Here is a 22,768-nt window from a genome sequence, read left to right as displayed (position 1 = left end):
TACGCTGCCCAGGCCTACAGCTTCTCAGACACTGTATCTGTCTATTTTGGGGAGCTGCAGAGAAGCCTTGCCTGTGCTTTTCGAGCCTGCTGTCTGGGGTGAGTGCCTGGATAAATTGTTGTTGGGAAGGACAAGGCAGCTAGCTCCTTTACAGGGGTCAATTTAGGAGGTTGGTGGGAAGCACAGGAAGGGGCAGGAAGGAAGCTCTCTGCTGTTGCTTCTCGGCCTAGGCAGAGCTGCAGGTGTGGTTAAAAAGGATTGGCGTTTGGCCAGGTCCCAGACCACAGTGCAACCTAGGGCAACAAGAGAGGTGAGGCTACTGAGGCCCTTACCCTGAGCCTTCTGACCCCACCGCCCCTTTGGCCCCGATCGGCCAAAACCTCTCTTTAAGGGCTAAAGGTGATTATTATATATGCCTGAGTAACTTAGGGTCCCTCGCATAAATGGACTCCTGCTGAAGGAGCTCGCCTTTGCTTTGGGACTGGCCCAACACGGCCTTGCTCTCCTCAACAAACCTGCCACCAGCCAGGAGGCTGAATGGCTTGCAGAAGGACACTCCCAGGTATGCCCAAGCACTTCATTTGCATAGAGACTACCCTCTCTTGGGCCCGCCTCCACTCACCTATTAAGTAATGTGGCTAGAATATCAAGACAGAAAGAGGAGCAGGGCCTGACAGCCTTTCAAAGGCTCAACTGAGGTGCTGGGCTGACGGCTGGGATCACCAAAGCCTGGGATGACTCCAATATGGAAGCAGAAGCCTTAGGGCAAACAAAGGTCAGCAGTTGATGTGCTGTAAAGAAGAAGGGCTGCAGAGGGCCTCAGCAAAGCCTTCGGAATACTTGTGGATTGGCAGGAGTGCCTATATTTGTTTTTTGAGAAGCACCTTGCCAGTGCAAAGGATTGCTGAGGAAGAGGAAGGAGCAGAGCGGAATGACTGGAGCCAGTGAGGTTGCCTGTGAAGACATGAAGGGCTATGTTGAAAGGGGCACCGCTTGCAGAGCCAAGTAGTCGTTACCAAGTGGTTAAGGCGATGGACTAGATATCATTTGCCGTCTCCACGAGTATGTTCAAATCCTGCCGACTACGTCAGATGACATTTTTGGGATTCCTCTTCAGGGCCTCCTGCGTGGGAGAACAAGGGAGCAGCCTCTATGCAAAGCAGTCAGTAAAACAGAATATGAAGCAAAGACCATTAAAGCCACAGAAGAAAGATATGAACCCAGGCCAAATGCATCCTGCTCCCCCTCCCTCACCTGTCAGGCACTAGTCTGCAGAGAAACTGAACACGCCCACTCTCCTCCAAGGAGAATTCAGCTCAGGAAACGCCTAGCCACAGGCCCTAGATTGGACGAGGCACTTCTTTTCATACCTGTAAAGACCAACCCGTCTCTCTGTGGAGTCCATTCATGGCCTCCAAGACAGAAGTTTTGCCATGGTGCCTATCGTGGCTGCCATCTCCCTGACGTTAAAGCTACCACCTCTTCCGGCCTGATTTTTTCCCCCCGTCTCAAAACATGAACATACAAGGAGTGCTAATTTCACATGCATGCCTGCTTTTAGCTTGAGACGCTTTAGAAAGTCTTCTGTGGAATAGGAATGATGTATAGGAGAGCAGGGAAAATGGTCCAGTGAACGGAAAGAAAAAAGACTACGGATGGAGGTAAAGTGCCCTGTTGAGATTCACTTGTGTGGGTAGTTGTGGCCGAGTGGTTAAGGCGATGGACTAGAAATCCCTTGGGGTATCCCCGCGCAGGTTCGAATCCTGCCAACTACGCTGTCCCTTTTGTGAACAGTATTTTCCCATAATTCTTTGAAATACCTTCTGGCATAAATGCGGGCTCCAAAAGCAGGACTAATAGGGTCAGCGGCCTGGGAGGGCTCAAACTTTTGCCATTGTGGCCTTCCTCTCTAGAAAAGGACTGCTTCTGTCCAGAGGCTAGACCGCCAGCAGAAATAGAAACGAGCTACGTTGAAAATGGACCATAGCTTTAAGCAAGTAGTCGTGGCCGAGTGGTTAAGGCGATGGACTTGAAATCCATTGGGGTCTCCCCGCGTAGGTTCAAATCCTGCCGACTACGTGCTACTTCACCTTTGGTGATATTTTATACTTCATATTAAATGGCATCTGCACAAGCAGGCCGAATATAGCTATCACTCTCAATAGAGCTAAGGAAGGCGAAACACTGGGCAGGGAATGGGATCAAAAGAGTGGCCGGAGAAGGCATGAGACTACCTGTCTGGCACTCCTGCCACTTGTGCACCCCAGCTGTCGAGAAGACACATGTCGAGTAATAGCCAAGGAGATTGGGAAAGAACTTCAGTTATCATCTCGCCAGTAAGTTCCATCTGAGGTATCAGATGCATGAAGGAAGTAGCCTTATTGGGGCGTCTGACAGTGTCATTATTTTCCTAAAGTGTCATAACTGCATTCTTTTACAACCTCCTTTTTGATTTTCTCTGGCCAGGAACATGAACTTTATAATAGTGCCTTTGAGTCACGTCAGTATGCAGGTATGGACCGAGTGTATTTTTTGCAGTAGAACGGATAGGCAAAGATGGGAAGGCAGTGGAGCAGAGTGAACTGAGGGAAAGAAAAAGACTGCTGTGAGAGTGAGAACCTCAGCTTAAGTGGCAGCCACCCCTCGTGAGTAGTCGTGGCCGAGTGGTTAAGGCGATGGACTCAAAATCCATTGGGGTGTCCCCGCGCAGGTTCAAATCCTGCCGACTACGTCGGTGCTCTTTCACAATGATGTGTTAGGTTTTTCCTTGGATGCCTCCTTTCCCAGGAATAAGCATGTATTATTCAACAACGTTGAGAGCACAGGTAAAACAAAGACAAGAATGTGAAACAATGCACTGTGCAATGCCAGCATGAAAACTCTCAAGGAGTACGCTGCCCAGGCCTACAGCTTCTCAGACACTGTATCTGTCTATTTTGGGGAGCTGCAGAGAAGCCTTGCCTGTGCTTTTCGAGCCTGCTGTCTGGGGTGAGTGCCTGGATAAATTGTTGTTGGGAAGGACAAGGCAGCTAGCTCCTCTACAGGGGTCAATTTAGGAGGTTGGTGGGAAGCACAGGAAGGAAGCTCTCTGCTGTTGCTTCTTGGCCTAGGCAGAGCTGCAGGTGTGGTTAAAAAGGATTGGCGTTTGGCCAGGTCCCAGACCACAGTGCAACCTAGGGCAACAAGAGAGGTGAGGCTACTGAGGCCCTTACCCTGAGCCTTCTGACCCCACCGCCCCTTTGGCCCCGATCGGCCAAAACCTCTCTTTAAGGGCTAAAGGTGATTATTATATATGCCTGAGTAACTTAGGGTCCCTCGCATAAATGGACTCCTGCTGAAGGAGCTCGCCTTTGCTTTGGGACTGGCCCAACACGGCCTTGCTCTCCTCAACAAACCTGCCACCAGCCAGGAGGCTGAATGGCTTGCAGAAGGACACTCCCAGGTATGCCCAAGCACTTCATTTGCATAGAGACTACCCTCTCTTGGGCCCGCCTCCACTCACCTATTAAGTAATGTGGCTAGAATATCAAGACAGAAAGAGGAGCAGGGCCTGACAGCCTTTCAAAGGCTCAACTGAGGTGCTGGGCTGACGGCTGGGATCACCAAAGCCTGGGATGACTCCAATATGGAAGCAGAAGCCTTAGGGCAAACAAAGGTCAGCAGTTGATGTGCTGTAAAGAAGAAGGGCTGCAGAGGGCCTCAGCAAAGCCTTCGGAATACTTGTGGATTGGCAGGAGTGCCTATATTTGTTTTTTGAGAAGCACCTTGCCAGTGCAAAGGATTGCTGAGGAAGAGGAAGGAGCAGAGCGGAATGACTGGAGCCAGTGAGGTTGCCTGTGAAGACATGAAGGGCTATGTTGAAAGGGGCACCGCTTGCAGAGCCAAGTAGTCGTTACCAAGTGGTTAAGGCGATGGACTAGATATCATTTGGCGTCTCCACGAGTATGTTCAAATCCTGCCGACTACGTCAGATGACATTTTTGGGATTCCTCTTCAGGGCCTCCTGCGTGGGAGAACAAGGGAGCAGCCTCTATGCAAAGCAGTCAGTAAAACAGAATATGAAGCAAAGACCATTAAAGCCACAGAAGAAAGATATGAACCCAGGCCAAATGCATCCTGCTCCCCCTCCCTCACCTGTCAGGCACTAGTCTGCAGAGAAACTGAACACGCCCACTCTCCTCCAAGGAGAATTCAGCTCAGGAAACGCCTAGCCACAGGCCCTAGATTGGACGAGGCACTTCTTTTCATACCTGTAAAGACCAACCCGTCTCTCTGTGGAGTCCATTCATGGCCTCCAAGACAGAAGTTTTGCCATGGTGCCTATCGTGGCTGCCATCTCCCTGACGTTAAAGCTACCACCTCTTCCGGCCTGATTTTTTCCCCCCGTCTCAAAACATGAACATACAAGGAGTGCTAATTTCACATGCATGCCTGCTTTTAGCTTGAGACGCTTTAGAAAGTCTTCTGTGGAATAGGAATGATGTATAGGAGAGCAGGGAAAATGGTCCAGTGAACGGAAAGAAAAAAGACTACGGATGGAGGTAAAGTGCCCTGTTGAGATTCACTTGTGTGGGTAGTTGTGGCCGAGTGGTTAAGGCGATGGACTAGAAATCCATTGGGGTATCCCCGTGCAGGTTCGAATCCTGCCAACTACGCTGTCCCTTTTGTGAACAGTATTTTCCCATAATTCTTTGAAATACCTTCTGGCATAAATGCGGGCTCCAAAAGCAGGACTAATAGGGTCAGCGGCCTGGGAGGGCTCAAACTTTTGCCATTGTGGCCTTCCTCTCTAGAAAAGGACTGCTTCTGTTCCGAGGCTAGACCGCCAGCAGAAATAGAAACGAGCTACGTTGAAAATGGACCATAGCTTTAAGCAAGTAGTCGTGGCCGAGTGGTTAAGGCGATGGACTTGAAATCCATTGGGGTCTCCCCGCGTAGGTTCAAATCCTGCCGACTACGTGCTACTTCACCTTTGGTGATATTTTATACTTCATATTAAATGGCATCTGCACAAGCAGGCCGAATATAGCTATCACTCTCAATAGAGCTAAGGAAGGCGAAACACTGGGCAGGGAATGGGATCAAAAGAGTGGCCGGAGAAGGCATGAGACTACCTGTCTGGCACTCCTGCCACTTGTGCACCCCAGCTCTCGAGAAGACACATGTCGAGTAATAGCCAAGGAGATTGGGAAAGAACTTCAGTTATCATCTCGCCAGTAAGTTCCATCTGAGGTATCAGATGCATGAAGGAAGTAGCCTTATTGGGGCGTCTGACAGTGTCATTATTTTCCTAAAGTGTCATAACTGCATTCTTTTACAACCTCCTTTTTGATTTTCTCTGGCCAGGAACATGAACTTTATAATAGTGCCTTTGAGTCACGTCAGTATGCAGGTATGGACCGAGTGTATTTTTTGCAGTAGAACGGATAGGCAAAGATGGGAAGGCAGTGGAGCAGAGTGAACTGAGGGAAAGAAAAAGACTGCTGTGAGAGTGAGAACCTCAGCTTAAGTGGCAGCCACTCCTCGTGAGTAGTCGTGGCCGAGTGGTTAAGGCGATGGACTCGAAATCCATTGGGGTGTCCCCGCGAAGGTTCAAATCCTGCCGACTACGTCGGTGCTCTTTCACAATGATGTGTTATGTTTTTCCTTGGATGCCTCCTTTCCCAGGAATAAGCATGTATTATTCAACAACGTTGAGAGCACAGGTAAAACAAAGACAAGAATGTGAAACAATGCACTGTGCAATGCCAGCATGAAAACTCTCAAGGAGTACGCTGCCCAGGCCTACAGCTTCTCAGACACTGTATCTGTCTATTTTGGGGAGCTGCAGAGAAGCCTTGCCTGTGCTTTTCGAGCCTGCTGTCTGGGGTGAGTGCCTGGATAAATTGTTGTTGGGAAGGACAAGGCAGCTAGCTCCTTTACAGGGGTCAATTTAGGAGGTTGGTGGGAAGCACAGGAAGGGGCAGGAAGGAAGCTCTCTGCTGTTGCTTCTCGGCCTAGGCAGAGCTGCAGGTGTGGTTAAAAAGGATTGGCGTTTGGCCAGGTCCCAGACCACAGTGCAACCTAGGGCAACAAGAGAGGTGAGGCTACTGAGGCCCTTACCCTGAGCCTTCTGACCCCACCGCCCCTTTGGCCCCGATCGGCCAAAACCTCTCTTTAAGGGCTAAAGGTGATTATTATATATGCCTGAGTAACTTAGGGTCCCTCGCATAAATGGACTCCTGCTGAAGGAGCTCGCCTTTGCTTTGGGACTGGCCCAACACGGCCTTGCTCTCCTCAACAAACCTGCCACCAGCCAGGAGGCTGAATGGCTTGCAGAAGGACACTCCCAGGTATGCCCAAGCACTTCATTTGCATAGAGACTACCCTCTCTTGGGCCCGCCTCCACTCACCTATTAAGTAATGTGGCTAGAATATCAAGACAGAAAGAGGAGCAGGGCCTGACAGCCTTTCAAAGGCTCAACTGAGGTGCTGGGCTGACGGCTGGGATCACCAAAGCCTGGGATGACTCCAATATGGAAGCAGAAGCCTTAGGGCAAACAAAGGTCAGCAGTTGATGTGCTGTAAAGAAGAAGGGCTGCAGAGGGCCTCAGCAAAGCCTTCGGAATACTTGTGGATTGGCAGGAGTGCCTATATTTGTTTTTTGAGAAGCACCTTGCCAGTGCAAAGGATTGCTGAGGAAGAGGAAGGAGCAGAGCGGAATGACTGGAGCCAGTGAGGTTGCCTGTGAAGACATGAAGGGCTATGTTGAAAGGGGCACCGCTTGCAGAGCCAAGTAGTCGTTACCAAGTGGTTAAGGCGATGGACTAGATATCATTTGGCGTCTCCACGAGTATGTTCAAATCCTGCCGACTACGTCAGATGACATTTTTGGGATTCCTCTTCAGGGCCTCCTGCGTGGGAGAACAAGGGAGCAGCCTCTATGCAAAGCAGTCAGTAAAACAGAATATGAAGCAAAGACCATTAAAGCCACAGAAGAAAGATATGAACCCAGGCCAAATGCATCCTGCTCCCCCTCCCTCACCTGTCAGGCACTAGTCTGCAGAGAAACTGAACACGCCCACTCTCCTCCAAGGAGAATTCAGCTCAGGAAACGCCTAGCCACAGGCCCTAGATTGGACGAGGCACTTCTTTTCATACCTGTAAAGACCAACCCGTCTCTCTGTGGAGTCCATTCATGGCCTCCAAGACAGAAGTTTTGCCATGGTGCCTATCGTGGCTGCCATCTCCCTGACGTTAAAGCTACCACCTCTTCCGGCCTGATTTTTTCCCCCCGTCTCAAAACATGAACATACAAGGAGTGCTAATTTCACATGCATGCCTGCTTTTAGCTTGAGACGCTTTAGAAAGTCTTCTGTGGAATAGGAATGATGTATAGGAGAGCAGGGAAAATGGTCCAGTGAACGGAAAGAAAAAAGACTACGGATGGAGGTAAAGTGCCCTGTTGAGATTCACTTGTGTGGGTAGTTGTGGCCGAGTGGTTAAGGCGATGGACTAGAAATCCATTGGGGTATCCCCGTGCAGGTTCGAATCCTGCCAACTACGCTGTCCCTTTTGTGAACAGTATTTTCCCATAATTCTTTGAAATACCTTCTGGCATAAATGCGGGCTCCAAAAGCAGGACTAATAGGGTCAGCGGCCTGGGAGGGCTCAAACTTTTGCCATTGTGGCCTTCCTCTCTAGAAAAGGACTGCTTCTGTTCCGAGGCTAGACCGCCAGCAGAAATAGAAACGAGCTACGTTGAAAATGGACCATAGCTTTAAGCAAGTAGTCGTGGCCGAGTGGTTAAGGCGATGGACTTGAAATCCATTGGGGTCTCCCCGCGTAGGTTCAAATCCTGCCGACTACGTGCTACTTCACCTTTGGTGATATTTTATACTTCATATTAAATGGCATCTGCACAAGCAGGCCGAATATAGCTATCACTCTCAATAGAGCTAAGGAAGGCGAAACACTGGGCAGGGAATGGGATCAAAAGAGTGGCCGGAGAAGGCATGAGACTACCTGTCTGGCACTCCTGCCACTTGTGCACCCCAGCTCTCGAGAAGACACATGTCGAGTAATAGCCAAGGAGATTGGGAAAGAACTTCAGTTATCATCTCGCCAGTAAGTTCCATCTGAGGTATCAGATGCATGAAGGAAGTAGCCTTATTGGGGCGTCTGACAGTGTCATTATTTTCCTAAAGTGTCATAACTGCATTCTTTTACAACCTCCTTTTTGATTTTCTCTGGCCAGGAACATGAACTTTATAATAGTGCCTTTGAGTCACGTCAGTATGCAGGTATGGACCGAGTGTATTTTTTGCAGTAGAACGGATAGGCAAAGATGGGAAGGCAGTGGAGCAGAGTGAACTGAGGGAAAGAAAAAGACTGCTGTGAGAGTGAGAACCTCAGCTTAAGTGGCAGCCACTCCTCGTGAGTAGTCGTGGCCGAGTGGTTAAGGCGATGGACTCGAAATCCATTGGGGTGTCCCCGCGAAGGTTCAAATCCTGCCGACTACGTCGGTGCTCTTTCACAATGATGTGTTATGTTTTTCCTTGGATGCCTCCTTTCCCAGGAATAAGCATGTATTGTTCAACAACGTTGAGAGCACAGGTAAAACAAAGACAAGAATGTGAAACAATGCACTGTGCAATGCCAGCATGAAAACTCTCAAGGAGTACGCTGCCCAGGCCTACAGCTTCTCAGACACTGTATCTGTCTATTTTGGGGAGCTGCAGAGAAGCCTTGCCTGTGCTTTTCGAGCCTGCTGTCTGGGGTGAGTGCCTGGATAAATTGTTGTTGGGAAGGACAAGGCAGCTAGCTCCTTTACAGGGGTCAATTTAGGAGGTTGGTGGGAAGCACAGGAAGGGGCAGGAAGGAAGCTCTCTGCTGTTGCTTCTCGGCCTAGGCAGAGCTGCAGGTGTGGTTAAAAAGGATTGGCGTTTGGCCAGGTCCCAGACCACAGTGCAACCTAGGGCAACAAGAGAGGTGAGGCTACTGAGGCCCTTACCCTGAGCCTTCTGACCCCACCGCCCCTTTGGCCCCGATCGGCCAAAACCTCTCTTTAAGGGCTAAAGGTGATTATTATATATGCCTGAGTAACTTAGGGTCCCTCGCATAAATGGACTCCTGCTGAAGGAGCTCGCCTTTGCTTTGGGACTGGCCCAACACGGCCTTGCTCTCCTCAACAAACCTGCCACCAGCCAGGAGGCTGAATGGCTTGCAGAAGGACACTCCCAGGTATGCCCAAGCACTTCATTTGCATAGAGACTACCCTCTCTTGGGCCCGCCTCCACTCACCTATTAAGTAATGTGGCTAGAATATCAAGACAGAAAGAGGAGCAGGGCCTGACAGCCTTTCAAAGGCTCAACTGAGGTGCTGGGCTGACGGCTGGGATCACCAAAGCCTGGGATGACTCCAATATGGAAGCAGAAGCCTTAGGGCAAACAAAGGTCAGCAGTTGATGTGCTGTAAAGAAGAAGGGCTGCAGAGGGCCTCAGCAAAGCCTTCGGAATACTTGTGGATTGGCAGGAGTGCCTATATTTGTTTTTTGAGAAGCACCTTGCCAGTGCAAAGGATTGCTGAGGAAGAGGAAGGAGCAGAGCGGAATGACTGGAGCCAGTGAGGTTGCCTGTGAAGACATGAAGGGCTATGTTGAAAGGGGCACCGCTTGCAGAGCCAAGTAGTCGTTACCAAGTGGTTAAGGCGATGGACTAGATATCATTTGCCGTCTCCACGAGTATGTTCAAATCCTGCCGACTACGTCAGATGACATTTTTGGGATTCCTCTTCAGGGCCTCCTGCGTGGGAGAACAAGGGAGCAGCCTCTATGCAAAGCAGTCAGTAAAACAGAATATGAAGCAAAGACCATTAAAGCCACAGAAGAAAGATATGAACCCAGGCCAAATGCATCCTGCTCCCCCTCCCTCACCTGTCAGGCACTAGTCTGCAGAGAAACTGAACACGCCCACTCTCCTCCAAGGAGAATTCAGCTCAGGAAACGCCTAGCCACAGGCCCTAGATTGGACGAGGCACTTCTTTTCATACCTGTAAAGACCAACCCGTCTCTCTGTGGAGTCCATTCATGGCCTCCAAGACAGAAGTTTTGCCATGGTGCCTATCGTGGCTGCCATCTCCCTGACGTTAAAGCTACCACCTCTTCCGGCCTGATTTTTTCCCCCCGTCTCAAAACATGAACATACAAGGAGTGCTAATTTCACATGCATGCCTGCTTTTAGCTTGAGACGCTTTAGAAAGTCTTCTGTGGAATAGGAATGATGTATAGGAGAGCAGGGAAAATGGTCCAGTGAACGGAAAGAAAAAAGACTACGGATGGAGGTAAAGTGCCCTGTTGAGATTCACTTGTGTGGGTAGTTGTGGCCGAGTGGTTAAGGCGATGGACTAGAAATCCATTGGGGTATCCCCGCGCAGGTTCGAATCCTGCCAACTACGCTGTCCCTTTTGTGAACAGTATTTTCCCATAATTCTTTGAAATACCTTCTGGCATAAATGCGGGCTCCAAAAGCAGGACTAATAGGGTCAGCGGCCTGGGAGGGCTCAAACTTTTGCCATTGTGGCCTTCCTCTCTAGAAAAGGACTGCTTCTGTCCAGAGGCTAGACCGCCAGCAGAAATAGAAACGAGCTATGTTGAAAATGGACCATAGCTTTAAGCAAGTAGTCGTGGCCGAGTGGTTAAGGCGATGGACTTGAAATCCATTGGGGTCTCCCCGCGTAGGTTCAAATCCTGCCGACTACGTGCTACTTCACCTTTGGTGATATTTTATACTTCATATTAAATGGCATCTGCACAAGCAGGCCGAATATAGCTATCACTCTCAATAGAGCTAAGGAAGGCGAAACACTGGGCAGGGAATGGGATCAAAAGAGTGGCCGGAGAAGGCATGAGACTACCTGTCTGGCACTCCTGCCACTTGTGCACCCCAGCTCTCGAGAAGACACATGTCGAGTAATAGCCAAGGAGATTGGGAAAGAACTTCAGTTATCATCTCGCCAGTAAGTTCCATCTGAGGTATCAGATGCATGAAGGAAGTAGCCTTATTGGGGCGTCTGACAGTGTCATTATTTTCCTAAAGTGTCATAACTGCATTCTTTTACAACCTCCTTTTTGATTTTCTCTGGCCAGGAACATGAACTTTATAATAGTGCCTTTGAGTCACGTCAGTATGCAGGTATGGACCGAGTGTATTTTTTGCAGTAGAACGGATAGGCAAAGATGGGAAGGCAGTGGAGCAGAGTGAACTGAGGGAAAGAAAAAGACTGCTGTGAGAGTGAGAACCTCAGCTTAAGTGGCAGCCACCCCTCGTGAGTAGTCGTGGCCGAGTGGTTAAGGCGATGGACTCGAAATCCATTGGGGTGTCCCCGCGCAGGTTCAAATCCTGCCGACTACGTCGGTGCTCTTTCACAATGATGTGTTAGGTTTTTCCTTGGATGCCTCCTTTCCCAGGAATAAGCATGTATTATTCAACAACGTTGAGAGCACAGGTAAAACAAAGACAAGAATGTGAAACAATGCACTGTGCAATGCCAGCATGAAAACTCTCAAGGAGTACGCTGCCCAGGCCTACAGCTTCTCAGACACTGTATCTGTCTATTTTGGGGAGCTGCAGAGAAGCCTTGCCTGTGCTTTTCGAGCCTGCTGTCTGGGGTGAGTGCCTGGATAAATTGTTGTTGGGAAGGACAAGGCAGCTAGCTCCTCTACAGGGGTCAATTTAGGAGGTTGGTGGGAAGCACAGGAAGGGGCAGGAAGGAAGCTCTCTGCTGTTGCTTCTCGGCCTAGGCAGAGCTGCAGGTGTGGTTAAAAAGGATTGGCGTTTGGCCAGGTCCCAGACCACAGTGCAACCTAGGGCAACAAGAGAGGTGAGGCTACTGAGGCCCTTACCCAGAGCCTTCTGACCCCACCGCCCCTTTGGCCCCGATCGGCCAAAACCTCTCTTTAAGGGCTAAAGGTGATTATTATATATGCCTGAGTAACTTAGGGTCCCTCGCATAAATGGACTCCTGCTGAAGGAGCTCGCCTTTGCTTTGGGACTGGCCCAACACGGCCTTGCTCTCCTCAACAAACCTGCCACCAGCCAGGAGGCTGAATGGCTTGCAGAAGGACACTCCCAGGTATGCCCAAGCACTTCATTTGCATAGAGACTACCCTCTCTTGGGCCCGCCTCCACTCACCTATTAAGTAATGTGGCTAGAATATCAAGACAGAAAGAGGAGCAGGGCCTGACAGCCTTTCAAAGGCTCAACTGAGGTGCTGGGCTGACGGCTGGGATCACCAAAGCCTGGGATGACTCCAATATGGAAGCAGAAGCCTTAGGGCAAACAAAGGTCAGCAGTTGATGTGCTGTAAAGAAGAAGGGCTGCAGAGGGCCTCAGCAAAGCCTTCGGAATACTTGTGGATTGGCAGGAGTGCCTATATTTGTTTTTTGAGAAGCACCTTGCCAGTGCAAAGGATTGCTGAGGAAGAGGAAGGAGCAGAGCGGAATGACTGGAGCCAGTGAGGTTGCCTGTGAAGACATGAAGGGCTATGTTGAAAGGGGCACCGCTTGCAGAGCCAAGTAGTCGTTACCAAGTGGTTAAGGCGATGGACTAGATATCATTTGCCGTCTCCACGAGTATGTTCAAATCCTGCCGACTACGTCAGATGACATTTTTGGGATTCCTCTTCAGGGCCTCCTGCGTGGGAGAACAAGGGAGCAGCCTCTATGCAAAGCAGTCAGTAAAACAGAATATGAAGCAAAGACCATTAAAGCCACAGAAGAAAGATATGAACCCAGGCCAAATGCATCCTGCTCCCCCTCCCTCACCTGTCAGGCACTAGTCTGCAGAGAAACTGAACACGCCCACTCTCCTCCAAGGAGAATTCAGCTCAGGAAACGCCTAGCCACAGGCCCTAGATTGGACGAGGCACTTCTTTTCATACCTGTAAAGACCAACCCGTCTCTCTGTGGAGTCCATTCATGGCCTCCAAGACAGAAGTTTTGCCATGGTGCCTATCGTGGCTGCCATCTCCCTGACGTTAAAGCTACCACCTCTTCCGGCCTGATTTTTTCCCCCCGTCTCAAAACATGAACATACAAGGAGTGCTAATTTCACATGCATGCCTGCTTTTAGCTTGAGACGCTTTAGAAAGTCTTCTGTGGAATAGGAATGATGTATAGGAGAGCAGGGAAAATGGTCCAGTGAACGGAAAGAAAAAAGACTACGGATGGAGGTAAAGTGCCCTGTTGAGATTCACTTGTGTGGGTAGTTGTGGCCGAGTGGTTAAGGCGATGGACTAGAAATCCATTGGGGTATCCCCGCGCAGGTTCGAATCCTGCCAACTACGCTGTCCCTTTTGTGAACAGTATTTTCCCATAATTCTTTGAAATACCTTCTGGCATAAATGCGGGCTCCAAAAGCAGGACTAATAGGGTCAGCGGCCTGGGAGGGCTCAAACTTTTGCCATTGTGGCCTTCCTCTCTAGAAAAGGACTGCTTCTGTCCAGAGGCTAGACCGCCAGCAGAAATAGAAACGAGCTATGTTGAAAATGGACCATAGCTTTAAGCAAGTAGTCGTGGCCGAGTGGTTAAGGCGATGGACTTGAAATCCATTGGGGTCTCCCCGCGTAGGTTCAAATCCTGCCGACTACGTGCTACTTCACCTTTGGTGATATTTTATACTTCATATTAAATGGCATCTGCACAAGCAGGCCGAATATAGCTATCACTCTCAATAGAGCTAAGGAAGGCGAAACACTGGGCAGGGAATGGGATCAAAAGAGTGGCCGGAGAAGGCATGAGACTACCTGTCTGGCACTCCTGCCACTTGTGCACCCCAGCTCTCGAGAAGACACATGTCGAGTAATAGCCAAGGAGATTGGGAAAGAACTTCAGTTATCATCTCGCCAGTAAGTTCCATCTGAGGTATCAGATGCATGAAGGAAGTAGCCTTATTGGGGCGTCTGACAGTGTCATTATTTTCCTAAAGTGTCATAACTGCATTCTTTTACAACCTCCTTTTTGATTTTCTCTGGCCAGGAACATGAACTTTATAATAGTGCCTTTGAGTCACGTCAGTATGCAGGTATGGACCGAGTGTATTTTTTGCAGTAGAACGGATAGGCAAAGATGGGAAGGCAGTGGAGCAGAGTGAACTGAGGGAAAGAAAAAGACTGCTGTGAGAGTGAGAACCTCAGCTTAAGTGGCAGCCACCCCTCGTGAGTAGTCGTGGCCGAGTGGTTAAGGCGATGGACTCGAAATCCATTGGGGTGTCCCCGCGCAGGTTCAAATCCTGCCGACTACGTCGGTGCTCTTTCACAATGATGTGTTAGGTTTTTCCTTGGATGCCTCCTTTCCCAGGAATAAGCATGTATTATTCAACAACGTTGAGAGCACAGGTAAAACAAAGACAAGAATGTGAAACAATGCACTGTGCAATGCCAGCATGAAAACTCTCAAGGAGTACGCTGCCCAGGCCTACAGCTTCTCAGACACTGTATCTGTCTATTTTGGGGAGCTGCAGAGAAGCCTTGCCTGTGCTTTTCGAGCCTGCTGTCTGGGGTGAGTGCCTGGATAAATTGTTGTTGGGAAGGACAAGGCAGCTAGCTCCTCTACAGGGGTCAATTTAGGAGGTTGGTGGGAAGCACAGGAAGGGGCAGGAAGGAAGCTCTCTGCTGTTGCTTCTCGGCCTAGGCAGAGCTGCAGGTGTGGTTAAAAAGGATTGGCGTTTGGCCAGGTCCCAGACCACAGTGCAACCTAGGGCAACAAGAGAGGTGAGGCTACTGAGGCCCTTACCCAGAGCCTTCTGACCCCACCGCCCCTTTGGCCCCGATCGGCCAAAACCTCTCTTTAAGGGCTAAAGGTGATTATTATATATGCCTGAGTAACTTAGGGTCCCTCGCATAAATGGACTCCTGCTGAAGGAGCTCGCCTTTGCTTTGGGACTGGCCCAACACGGCCTTGCTCTCCTCAACAAACCTGCCACCAGCCAGGAGGCTGAATGGCTTGCAGAAGGACACTCCCAGGTATGCCCAAGCACTTCATTTGCATAGAGACTACCCTCTCTTGGGCCCGCCTCCACTCACCTATTAAGTAATGTGGCTAGAATATCAAGACAGAAAGAGGAGCAGGGCCTGACAGCCTTTCAAAGGCTCAACTGAGGTGCTGGGCTGACGGCTGGGATCACCAAAGCCTGGGATGACTCCAATATGGAAGCAGAAGCCTTAGGGCAAACAAAGGTCAGCAGTTGATGTGCTGTAAAGAAGAAGGGCTGCAGAGGGCCTCAGCAAAGCCTTCGGAATACTTGTGGATTGGCAGGAGTGCCTATATTTGTTTTTTGAGAAGCACCTTGCCAGTGCAAAGGATTGCTGAGGAAGAGGAAGGAGCAGAGCGGAATGACTGGAGCCAGTGAGGTTGCCTGTGAAGACATGAAGGGCTATGTTGAAAGGGGCACCGCTTGCAGAGCCAAGTAGTCGTTACCAAGTGGTTAAGGCGATGGACTAGATATCATTTGCCGTCTCCACGAGTATGTTCAAATCCTGCCGACTACGTCAGATGACATTTTTGGGATTCCTCTTCAGGGCCTCCTGCGTGGGAGAACAAGGGAGCAGCCTCTATGCAAAGCAGTCAGTAAAACAGAATATGAAGCAAAGACCATTAAAGCCACAGAAGAAAGATATGAACCCAGGCCAAATGCATCCTGCTCCCCCTCCCTCACCTGTCAGGCACTAGTCTGCAGAGAAACTGAACACGCCCACTCTCCTCCAAGGAGAATTCAGCTCAGGAAACGCCTAGCCACAGGCCCTAGATTGGACGAGGCACTTCTTTTCATACCTGTAAAGACCAACCCGTCTCTCTGTGGAGTCCATTCATGGCCTCCAAGACAGAAGTTTTGCCATGGTGCCTATCGTGGCTGCCATCTCCCTGACGTTAAAGCTACCACCTCTTCCGGCCTGATTTTTTCCCCCCGTCTCAAAACATGAACATACAAGGAGTGCTAATTTCACATGCATGCCTGCTTTTAGCTTGAGACGCTTTAGAAAGTCTTCTGTGGAATAGGAATGATGTATAGGAGAGCAGGGAAAATGGTCCAGTGAACGGAAAGAAAAAAGACTACGGATGGAGGTAAAGTGCCCTGTTGAGATTCACTTGTGTGGGTAGTTGTGGCCGAGTGGTTAAGGCGATGGACTAGAAATCCATTGGGGTATCCCCGCGCAGGTTCGAATCCTGCCAACTACGCTGTCCCTTTTGTGAACAGTATTTTCCCATAATTCTTTGAAATACCTTCTGGCATAAATGCGGGCTCCAAAAGCAGGACTAATAGGGTCAGCGGCCTGGGAGGGCTCAAACTTTTGCCATTGTGGCCTTCCTCTCTAGAAAAGGACTGCTTCTGTCCAGAGGCTAGACCGCCAGCAGAAATAGAAACGAGCTATGTTGAAAATGGACCATAGCTTTAAGCAAGTAGTCGTGGCCGAGTGGTTAAGGCGATGGACTTGAAATCCATTGGGGTCTCCCCGCGTAGGTTCAAATCCTGCCGACTACGTGCTACTTCACCTTTGGTGATATTTTATACTTCATATTAAATGGCATCTGCACAAGCAGGCCGAATATAGCTATCACTCTCAATAGAGCTAAGGAAGGCGAAACACTGGGCAGGGAATGGGATCAAAAGAGTGGCCGGAGAAGGCATGAGACTACCTGTCTGGCACTCCTGCCACTTGTGCACCCCAGCTCTCGAGAAGACACATGTCGAGTAATAGCCAAGGAGATTGGGAAAGAACTTCAGTTATCATCTCGCCAGTAAGTTCCATCTGAGGTATCAGATGCATGAAGGAAGTAGCCTTATTGGGGCGTCTGACAGTGTCATTATTTTCCTAAAGTGTCATAACTGCATTCTTTTACAACCTCCTTTTTGATTTTCTCTGGCCAGGAACATGAACTTTATAATAGTGCCTTTGAGTCACGTCAGTATGCAGGTATGGACCGAGTGTATTTTTTGCAGTAGAACGGATAGGCAAAGATGGGAAGGCAGTGGAGCAGAGTGAACTGAGGGAAAGAAAAAGACTGCTGTGAGAGTGAGAACCTCAGCTTAAGTGGCAGCCACCCCTCGTGAGTAGTCGTGGCCGAGTGGTTAAGGCGATGGACTCGAAATCCATTGGGGTGTCCCCGCGCAGGTTCAAATCCTGCCGACTACGTCGGTGCTCTTTCACAATGATGTGTTAGGTTTTTCCTTGGATGCCTCCTTTCCCAGGAATAAGCATGTATTATTCAACAACGTTGAGAGCACAGGTAAAACAAAGACAAGAATGTGAAACAATGCACTGTGCAATGCCAGCATGAAAACTCTCAAGGTGTACGCTGCCCAGGCCTACAGCTTCTCAGACACTGTATCTGTCTATTTTGGGGAGCTGCAGAGAAGCCTTGCCTGTGCTTTTCGAGCCTGCTGTCTGGGGTGAGTGCCTGGATAAATTGTTGTTGGGAAGGACAAGGCAGCTAGCTCCTCTACAGGGGTCAATTTAGGAGGTTGGTGGGAAGCACAGGAAGGGGCAGGAAGGAAGCTCTCTGCTGTTGCTTCTCGGCCTAGGCAGAGCTGCAGGTGTGGTTAAAAAGGATTGGCGTTTGGCCAGGTCCCAGACCACAGTGCAACCTAGGGCAACAAGAGAGGTGAGGCTACTGAGGCCCTTACCCAGAGCCTTCTGACCCCACCGCCCCTTTGGCCCCGATCGGCCACGATCGGCCAAAACCTCTCTATAAGGGCTAAAGGTGATTATTATATATGCCTGAGTAACTTAGGGTCCCTCGCATAAATGGACTCCTGCTGAAGGAGCTCGCCTTTGCTTTGGGACTGGCCCAACACGGCCTTGCTCTCCTCAACAAACCTGCCACCAGCCAGGAGGCTGAATGGCTTGCAGAAGGACACTCCCAGGTATGCCCAAGCACTTCATTTGCATAGAGACTACCCTCTCTTGGGCCCGCCTCCACTCACCTATTAAGTAATGTGGCTAGAATATCAAGACAGAAAGAGGAGCAGGGCCTGACAGCCTTTCAAAGGCTCAACTGAGGTGCTGGGCTGACGGCTGGGATCACCAAAGCCTGGGATGACTCCAATATGGAAGCAGAAGCCTTAGGGCAAACAAAGGTCAGCAGTTGATGTGCTGTAAAGAAGAAGGGCTGCAGAGGGCCTCAGCAAAGCCTTCGGAATACTTGTGGATTGGCAGGAGTGCCTATATTTGTTTTTTGAGAAGCACCTTGCCAGTGCAAAGGATTGCTGAGGAAGAGGAAGGAGCAGAGCGGAATGACTGGAGCCAGTGAGGTTGCCTGTGAAGACATGAAGGGCTATGTTGAAAGGGGCACCGCTTGCAGAGCCAAGTAGTCGTTACCAAGTGGTTAAGGCGATGGACTAGATATCATTTGCCGTCTCCACGAGTATGTTCAAATCCTGCCGACTACGTCAGATGACATTTTTGGGATTCCTCTTCAGGGCCTCCTGCGTGGGAGAACAAGGGAGCAGCCTCTATGCAAAGCAGTCAGTAAAACAGAATATGAAGCAAAGACCATTAAAGCCACAGAAGAAAGATATGAACCCAGGCCAAATGCATCCTGCTCCCCCTCCCTCACCTGTCAGGCACTAGTCTGCAGAGAAACTGAACACGCCCACTCTCCTCCAAGGAGAATTCAGCTCAGGAAACGCCTAGCCACAGGCCCTAGATTGGACGAGGCACTTCTTTTCATACCTGTAAAGACCAACCCGTCTCTCTGTGGAGTCCATTCATGGCCTCCAAGACAGAAGTTTTGCCATGGTGCCTATCGTGGCTGCCATCTCCCTGACGTTAAAGCTACCACCTCTTCCGGCCTGATTTTTTCCCCCCGTCTCAAAACATGAACATACAAGGAGTGCTAATTTCACATGCATGCCTGCTTTTAGCTTGAGACGCTTTAGAAAGTCTTCTGTGGAATAGGAATGATGTATAGGAGAGCAGGGAAAATGGTCCAGTGAACGGAAAGAAAAAAGACTACGGATGGAGGTAAAGTGCCCTGTTGAGATTCACTTGTGTGGGTAGTTGTGGCCGAGTGGTTAAGGCGATGGACTAGAAATCCCTTGGGGTATCCCCGCGCAGGTTCGAATCCTGCCAACTACGCTGTCCCTTTTGTGAACAGTATTTTCCCATAATTCTTTGAAATACCTTCTGGCATAAATGCGGGCTCCAAAAGCAGGACTAATAGGGTCAGCGGCCTGGGAGGGCTCAAACTTTTGCCATTGTGGCCTTCCTCTCTAGAAAAGGACTGCTTCTGTCCAGAGGCTAGACCGCCAGCAGAAATAGAAACGAGCTACGTTGAAAATGGACCATAGCTTTAAGCAAGTAGTCGTGGCCGAGTGGTTAAGGCGATGGACTTGAAATCCATTGGGGTCTCCCCGCGTAGGTTCAAATCCTGCCGACTACGTGCTACTTCACCTTTGGTGATATTTTATACTTCATATTAAATGGCATCTGCACAAGCAGGCCGAATATAGCTATCACTCTCAATAGAGCTAAGGAAGGCGAAACACTGGGCAGGGAATGGGATCAAAAGAGTGGCCGGAGAAGGCATGAGACTACCTGTCTGGCACTCCTGCCACTTGTGCACCCCAGCTGTCGAGAAGACACATGTCGAGTAATAGCCAAGGAGATTGGGAAAGAACTTCAGTTATCATCTCGCCAGTAAGTTCCATCTGAGGTATCAGATGCATGAAGGAAGTAGCCTTATTGGGGCGTCTGACAGTGTCATTATTTTCCTAAAGTGTCATAACTGCATTCTTTTACAACCTCCTTTTTGATTTTCTCTGGCCAGGAACATGAACTTTATAATAGTGCCTTTGAGTCACGTCAGTATGCAGGTATGGACCGAGTGTATTTTTTGCAGTAGAACGGATAGGCAAAGATGGGAAGGCAGTGGAGCAGAGTGAACTGAGGGAAAGAAAAAGACTGCTGTGAGAGTGAGAACCTCAGCTTAAGTGGCAGCCACCCCTCGTGAGTAGTCGTGGCCGAGTGGTTAAGGCGATGGACTCAAAATCCATTGGGGTGTCCCCGCGCAGGTTCAAATCCTGCCGACTACGTCGGTGCTCTTTCACAATGATGTGTTAGGTTTTTCCTTGGATGCCTCCTTTCCCAGGAATAAGCATGTATTATTCAACAACGTTGAGAGCACAGGTAAAACAAAGACAAGAATGTGAAACAATGCACTGTGCAATGCCAGCATGAAAACTCTCAAGGAGTACGCTGCCCAGGCCTACAGCTTCTCAGACACTGTATCTGTCTATTTTGGGGAGCTGCAGAGAAGCCTTGCCTGTGCTTTTCGAGCCTGCTGTCTGGGGTGAGTGCCTGGATAAATTGTTGTTGGGAAGGACAAGGCAGCTAGCTCCTTTACAGGGGTCAATTTAGGAGGTTGGTGGGAAGCACAGGAAGGGGCAGGAAGGAAGCTCTCTGCTGTTGCTTCTCGGCCTAGGCAGAGCTGCAGGTGTGGTTAAAAAGGATTGGCGTTTGGCCAGGTCCCAGACCACAGTGCAACCTAGGGCAACAAGAGAGGTGAGGCTACTGAGGCCCTTACCCTGAGCCTTCTGACCCCACCGCCCCTTTGGCCCCGATCGGCCAAAACCTCTCTTTAAGGGCTAAAGGTGATTATTATATATGCCTGAGTAACTTAGGGTCCCTCGCATAAATGGACTCCTGCTGAAGGAGCTCGCCTTTGCTTTGGGACTGGCCCAACACGGCCTTGCTCTCCTCAACAAACCTGCCACCAGCCAGGAGGCTGAATGGCTTGCAGAAGGACACTCCCAGGTATGCCCAAGCACTTCATTTGCATAGAGACTACCCTCTCTTGGGCCCGCCTCCACTCACCTATTAAGTAATGTGGCTAGAATATCAAGACAGAAAGAGGAGCAGGGCCTGACAGCCTTTCAAAGGCTCAACTGAGGTGCTGGGCTGACGGCTGGGATCACCAAAGCCTGGGATGACTCCAATATGGAAGCAGAAGCCTTAGGGCAAACAAAGGTCAGCAGTTGATGTGCTGTAAAGAAGAAGGGCTGCAGAGGGCCTCAGCAAAGCCTTCGGAATACTTGTGGATTGGCAGGAGTGCCTATATTTGTTTTTTGAGAAGCACCTTGCCAGTGCAAAGGATTGCTGAGGAAGAGGAAGGAGCAGAGCGGAATGACTGGAGCCAGTGAGGTTGCCTGTGAAGACATGAAGGGCTATGTTGAAAGGGGCACCGCTTGCAGAGCCAAGTAGTCGTTACCAAGTGGTTAAGGCGATGGACTAGATATCATTTGCCGTCTCCACGAGTATGTTCAAATCCTGCCGACTACGTCAGATGACATTTTTGGGATTCCTCTTCAGGGCCTCCTGCGTGGGAGAACAAGGGAGCAGCCTCTATGCAAAGCAGTCAGTAAAACAGAATATGAAGCAAAGACCATTAAAGCCACAGAAGAAAGATATGAACCCAGGCCAAATGCATCCTGCTCCCCCTCCCTCACCTGTCAGGCACTAGTCTGCAGAGAAACTGAACACGCCCACTCTCCTCCAAGGAGAATTCAGCTCAGGAAACGCCTAGCCACAGGCCCTAGATTGGACGAGGCACTTCTTTTCATACCTGTAAAGACCAACCCGTCTCTCTGTGGAGTCCATTCATGGCCTCCAAGACAGAAGTTTTGCCATGGTGCCTATCGTGGCTGCCATCTCCCTGACGTTAAAGCTACCACCTCTTCCGGCCTGATTTTTTCCCCCCGTCTCAAAACATGAACATACAAGGAGTGCTAATTTCACATGCATGCCTGCTTTTAGCTTGAGACGCTTTAGAAAGTCTTCTGTGGAATAGGAATGATGTATAGGAGAGCAGGGAAAATGGTCCAGTGAACGGAAAGAAAAAAGACTACGGATGGAGGTAAAGTGCCCTGTTGAGATTCACTTGTGTGGGTAGTTGTGGCCGAGTGGTTAAGGCGATGGACTAGAAATCCCTTGGGGTATCCCCGCGCAGGTTCGAATCCTGCCAACTACGCTGTCCCTTTTGTGAACAGTATTTTCCCATAATTCTTTGAAATACCTTCTGGCATAAATGCGGGCTCCAAAAGCAGGACTAATAGGGTCAGCGGCCTGGGAGGGCTCAAACTTTTGCCATTGTGGCCTTCCTCTCTAGAAAAGGACTGCTTCTGTCCAGAGGCTAGACCGCCAGCAGAAATAGAAACGAGCTACGTTGAAAATGGACCATAGCTTTAAGCAAGTAGTCGTGGCCGAGTGGTTAAGGCGATGGACTTGAAATCCATTGGGGTCTCCCCGCGTAGGTTCAAATCCTGCCGACTACGTGCTACTTCACCTTTGGTGATATTTTATACTTCATATTAAATGGCATCTGCACAAGCAGGCCGAATATAGCTATCACTCTCAATAGAGCTAAGGAAGGCGAAACACTGGGCAGGGAATGGGATCAAAAGAGTGGCCGGAGAAGGCATGAGACTACCTGTCTGGCACTCCTGCCACTTGTGCACCCCAGCTGTCGAGAAGACACATGTCGAGTAATAGCCAAGGAGATTGGGAAAGAACTTCAGTTATCATCTCGCCAGTAAGTTCCATCTGAGGTATCAGATGCATGAAGGAAGTAGCCTTATTGGGGCGTCTGACAGTGTCATTATTTTCCTAAAGTGTCATAACTGCATTCTTTTACAACCTCCTTTTTGATTTTCTCTGGCCAGGAACATGAACTTTATAATAGTGCCTTTGAGTCACGTCAGTATGCAGGTATGGACCGAGTGTATTTTTTGCAG

General features: G+C 49.7%; 23 non-coding genes across 23 annotated transcripts; all 23 read left to right on the top strand.

Moving 5' to 3' along the window:
• Positions 1 to 1,693: 1,693 nt before the first annotated feature.
• TRNAS-AGA (transfer RNA serine (anticodon AGA)) lies at positions 1,694 to 1,775 on the top strand. The gene has a single exon. It is a non-coding gene; the product is annotated as a tRNA-Ser (tRNA).
• A 222-nt stretch (positions 1,776 to 1,997) lies between these two features.
• TRNAS-UGA (transfer RNA serine (anticodon UGA)) lies at positions 1,998 to 2,079 on the top strand. Its single transcript has one exon. It is a non-coding gene; the product is annotated as a tRNA-Ser (tRNA).
• A 570-nt stretch (positions 2,080 to 2,649) lies between these two features.
• TRNAL-CAA (transfer RNA leucine (anticodon CAA)) lies at positions 2,650 to 2,731 on the top strand. Its single transcript has one exon. It is a non-coding gene; the product is annotated as a tRNA-Leu (tRNA).
• Positions 2,732 to 4,573: 1,842 nt separating this feature from the next.
• On the top strand, positions 4,574 to 4,655 carry TRNAS-AGA (transfer RNA serine (anticodon AGA)). Its single transcript has one exon. It is a non-coding gene; the product is annotated as a tRNA-Ser (tRNA).
• Positions 4,656 to 4,877: 222 nt separating this feature from the next.
• TRNAS-UGA (transfer RNA serine (anticodon UGA)) lies at positions 4,878 to 4,959 on the top strand. Its single transcript has one exon. It is a non-coding gene; the product is annotated as a tRNA-Ser (tRNA).
• A 570-nt stretch (positions 4,960 to 5,529) lies between these two features.
• TRNAS-CGA (transfer RNA serine (anticodon CGA)) lies at positions 5,530 to 5,611 on the top strand. Its single transcript has one exon. It is a non-coding gene; the product is annotated as a tRNA-Ser (tRNA).
• Positions 5,612 to 7,463: 1,852 nt separating this feature from the next.
• Positions 7,464 to 7,545, top strand: TRNAS-AGA (transfer RNA serine (anticodon AGA)). The gene has a single exon. It is a non-coding gene; the product is annotated as a tRNA-Ser (tRNA).
• Positions 7,546 to 7,767: 222 nt separating this feature from the next.
• Positions 7,768 to 7,849, top strand: TRNAS-UGA (transfer RNA serine (anticodon UGA)). Its single transcript has one exon. It is a non-coding gene; the product is annotated as a tRNA-Ser (tRNA).
• A 570-nt stretch (positions 7,850 to 8,419) lies between these two features.
• On the top strand, positions 8,420 to 8,501 carry TRNAS-CGA (transfer RNA serine (anticodon CGA)). Its single transcript has one exon. It is a non-coding gene; the product is annotated as a tRNA-Ser (tRNA).
• Positions 8,502 to 10,353: 1,852 nt separating this feature from the next.
• Positions 10,354 to 10,435, top strand: TRNAS-AGA (transfer RNA serine (anticodon AGA)). The gene has a single exon. It is a non-coding gene; the product is annotated as a tRNA-Ser (tRNA).
• A 222-nt stretch (positions 10,436 to 10,657) lies between these two features.
• On the top strand, positions 10,658 to 10,739 carry TRNAS-UGA (transfer RNA serine (anticodon UGA)). The gene has a single exon. It is a non-coding gene; the product is annotated as a tRNA-Ser (tRNA).
• A 570-nt stretch (positions 10,740 to 11,309) lies between these two features.
• On the top strand, positions 11,310 to 11,391 carry TRNAS-CGA (transfer RNA serine (anticodon CGA)). Its single transcript has one exon. It is a non-coding gene; the product is annotated as a tRNA-Ser (tRNA).
• A 1,852-nt stretch (positions 11,392 to 13,243) lies between these two features.
• TRNAS-AGA (transfer RNA serine (anticodon AGA)) lies at positions 13,244 to 13,325 on the top strand. The gene has a single exon. It is a non-coding gene; the product is annotated as a tRNA-Ser (tRNA).
• A 222-nt stretch (positions 13,326 to 13,547) lies between these two features.
• On the top strand, positions 13,548 to 13,629 carry TRNAS-UGA (transfer RNA serine (anticodon UGA)). Its single transcript has one exon. It is a non-coding gene; the product is annotated as a tRNA-Ser (tRNA).
• A 570-nt stretch (positions 13,630 to 14,199) lies between these two features.
• TRNAS-CGA (transfer RNA serine (anticodon CGA)) lies at positions 14,200 to 14,281 on the top strand. The gene has a single exon. It is a non-coding gene; the product is annotated as a tRNA-Ser (tRNA).
• A 1,852-nt stretch (positions 14,282 to 16,133) lies between these two features.
• On the top strand, positions 16,134 to 16,215 carry TRNAS-AGA (transfer RNA serine (anticodon AGA)). Its single transcript has one exon. It is a non-coding gene; the product is annotated as a tRNA-Ser (tRNA).
• Positions 16,216 to 16,437: 222 nt separating this feature from the next.
• Positions 16,438 to 16,519, top strand: TRNAS-UGA (transfer RNA serine (anticodon UGA)). The gene has a single exon. It is a non-coding gene; the product is annotated as a tRNA-Ser (tRNA).
• A 570-nt stretch (positions 16,520 to 17,089) lies between these two features.
• TRNAS-CGA (transfer RNA serine (anticodon CGA)) lies at positions 17,090 to 17,171 on the top strand. The gene has a single exon. It is a non-coding gene; the product is annotated as a tRNA-Ser (tRNA).
• A 1,862-nt stretch (positions 17,172 to 19,033) lies between these two features.
• Positions 19,034 to 19,115, top strand: TRNAS-AGA (transfer RNA serine (anticodon AGA)). Its single transcript has one exon. It is a non-coding gene; the product is annotated as a tRNA-Ser (tRNA).
• Positions 19,116 to 19,337: 222 nt separating this feature from the next.
• Positions 19,338 to 19,419, top strand: TRNAS-UGA (transfer RNA serine (anticodon UGA)). The gene has a single exon. It is a non-coding gene; the product is annotated as a tRNA-Ser (tRNA).
• Positions 19,420 to 19,989: 570 nt separating this feature from the next.
• TRNAL-CAA (transfer RNA leucine (anticodon CAA)) lies at positions 19,990 to 20,071 on the top strand. The gene has a single exon. It is a non-coding gene; the product is annotated as a tRNA-Leu (tRNA).
• A 1,852-nt stretch (positions 20,072 to 21,923) lies between these two features.
• On the top strand, positions 21,924 to 22,005 carry TRNAS-AGA (transfer RNA serine (anticodon AGA)). The gene has a single exon. It is a non-coding gene; the product is annotated as a tRNA-Ser (tRNA).
• A 222-nt stretch (positions 22,006 to 22,227) lies between these two features.
• On the top strand, positions 22,228 to 22,309 carry TRNAS-UGA (transfer RNA serine (anticodon UGA)). Its single transcript has one exon. It is a non-coding gene; the product is annotated as a tRNA-Ser (tRNA).
• The last annotated feature ends 459 nt before the right edge of the window (positions 22,310 to 22,768 follow it).

This window comes from Pleurodeles waltl, unplaced genomic scaffold (assembly GCF_031143425.1).
Source record: "Pleurodeles waltl isolate 20211129_DDA unplaced genomic scaffold, aPleWal1.hap1.20221129 scaffold_225, whole genome shotgun sequence".
Lineage (NCBI taxonomy): Eukaryota > Metazoa > Chordata > Amphibia > Caudata > Salamandridae > Pleurodeles > Pleurodeles waltl.
This window is presented reverse-complemented; position numbering and strand designations above follow the sequence as displayed.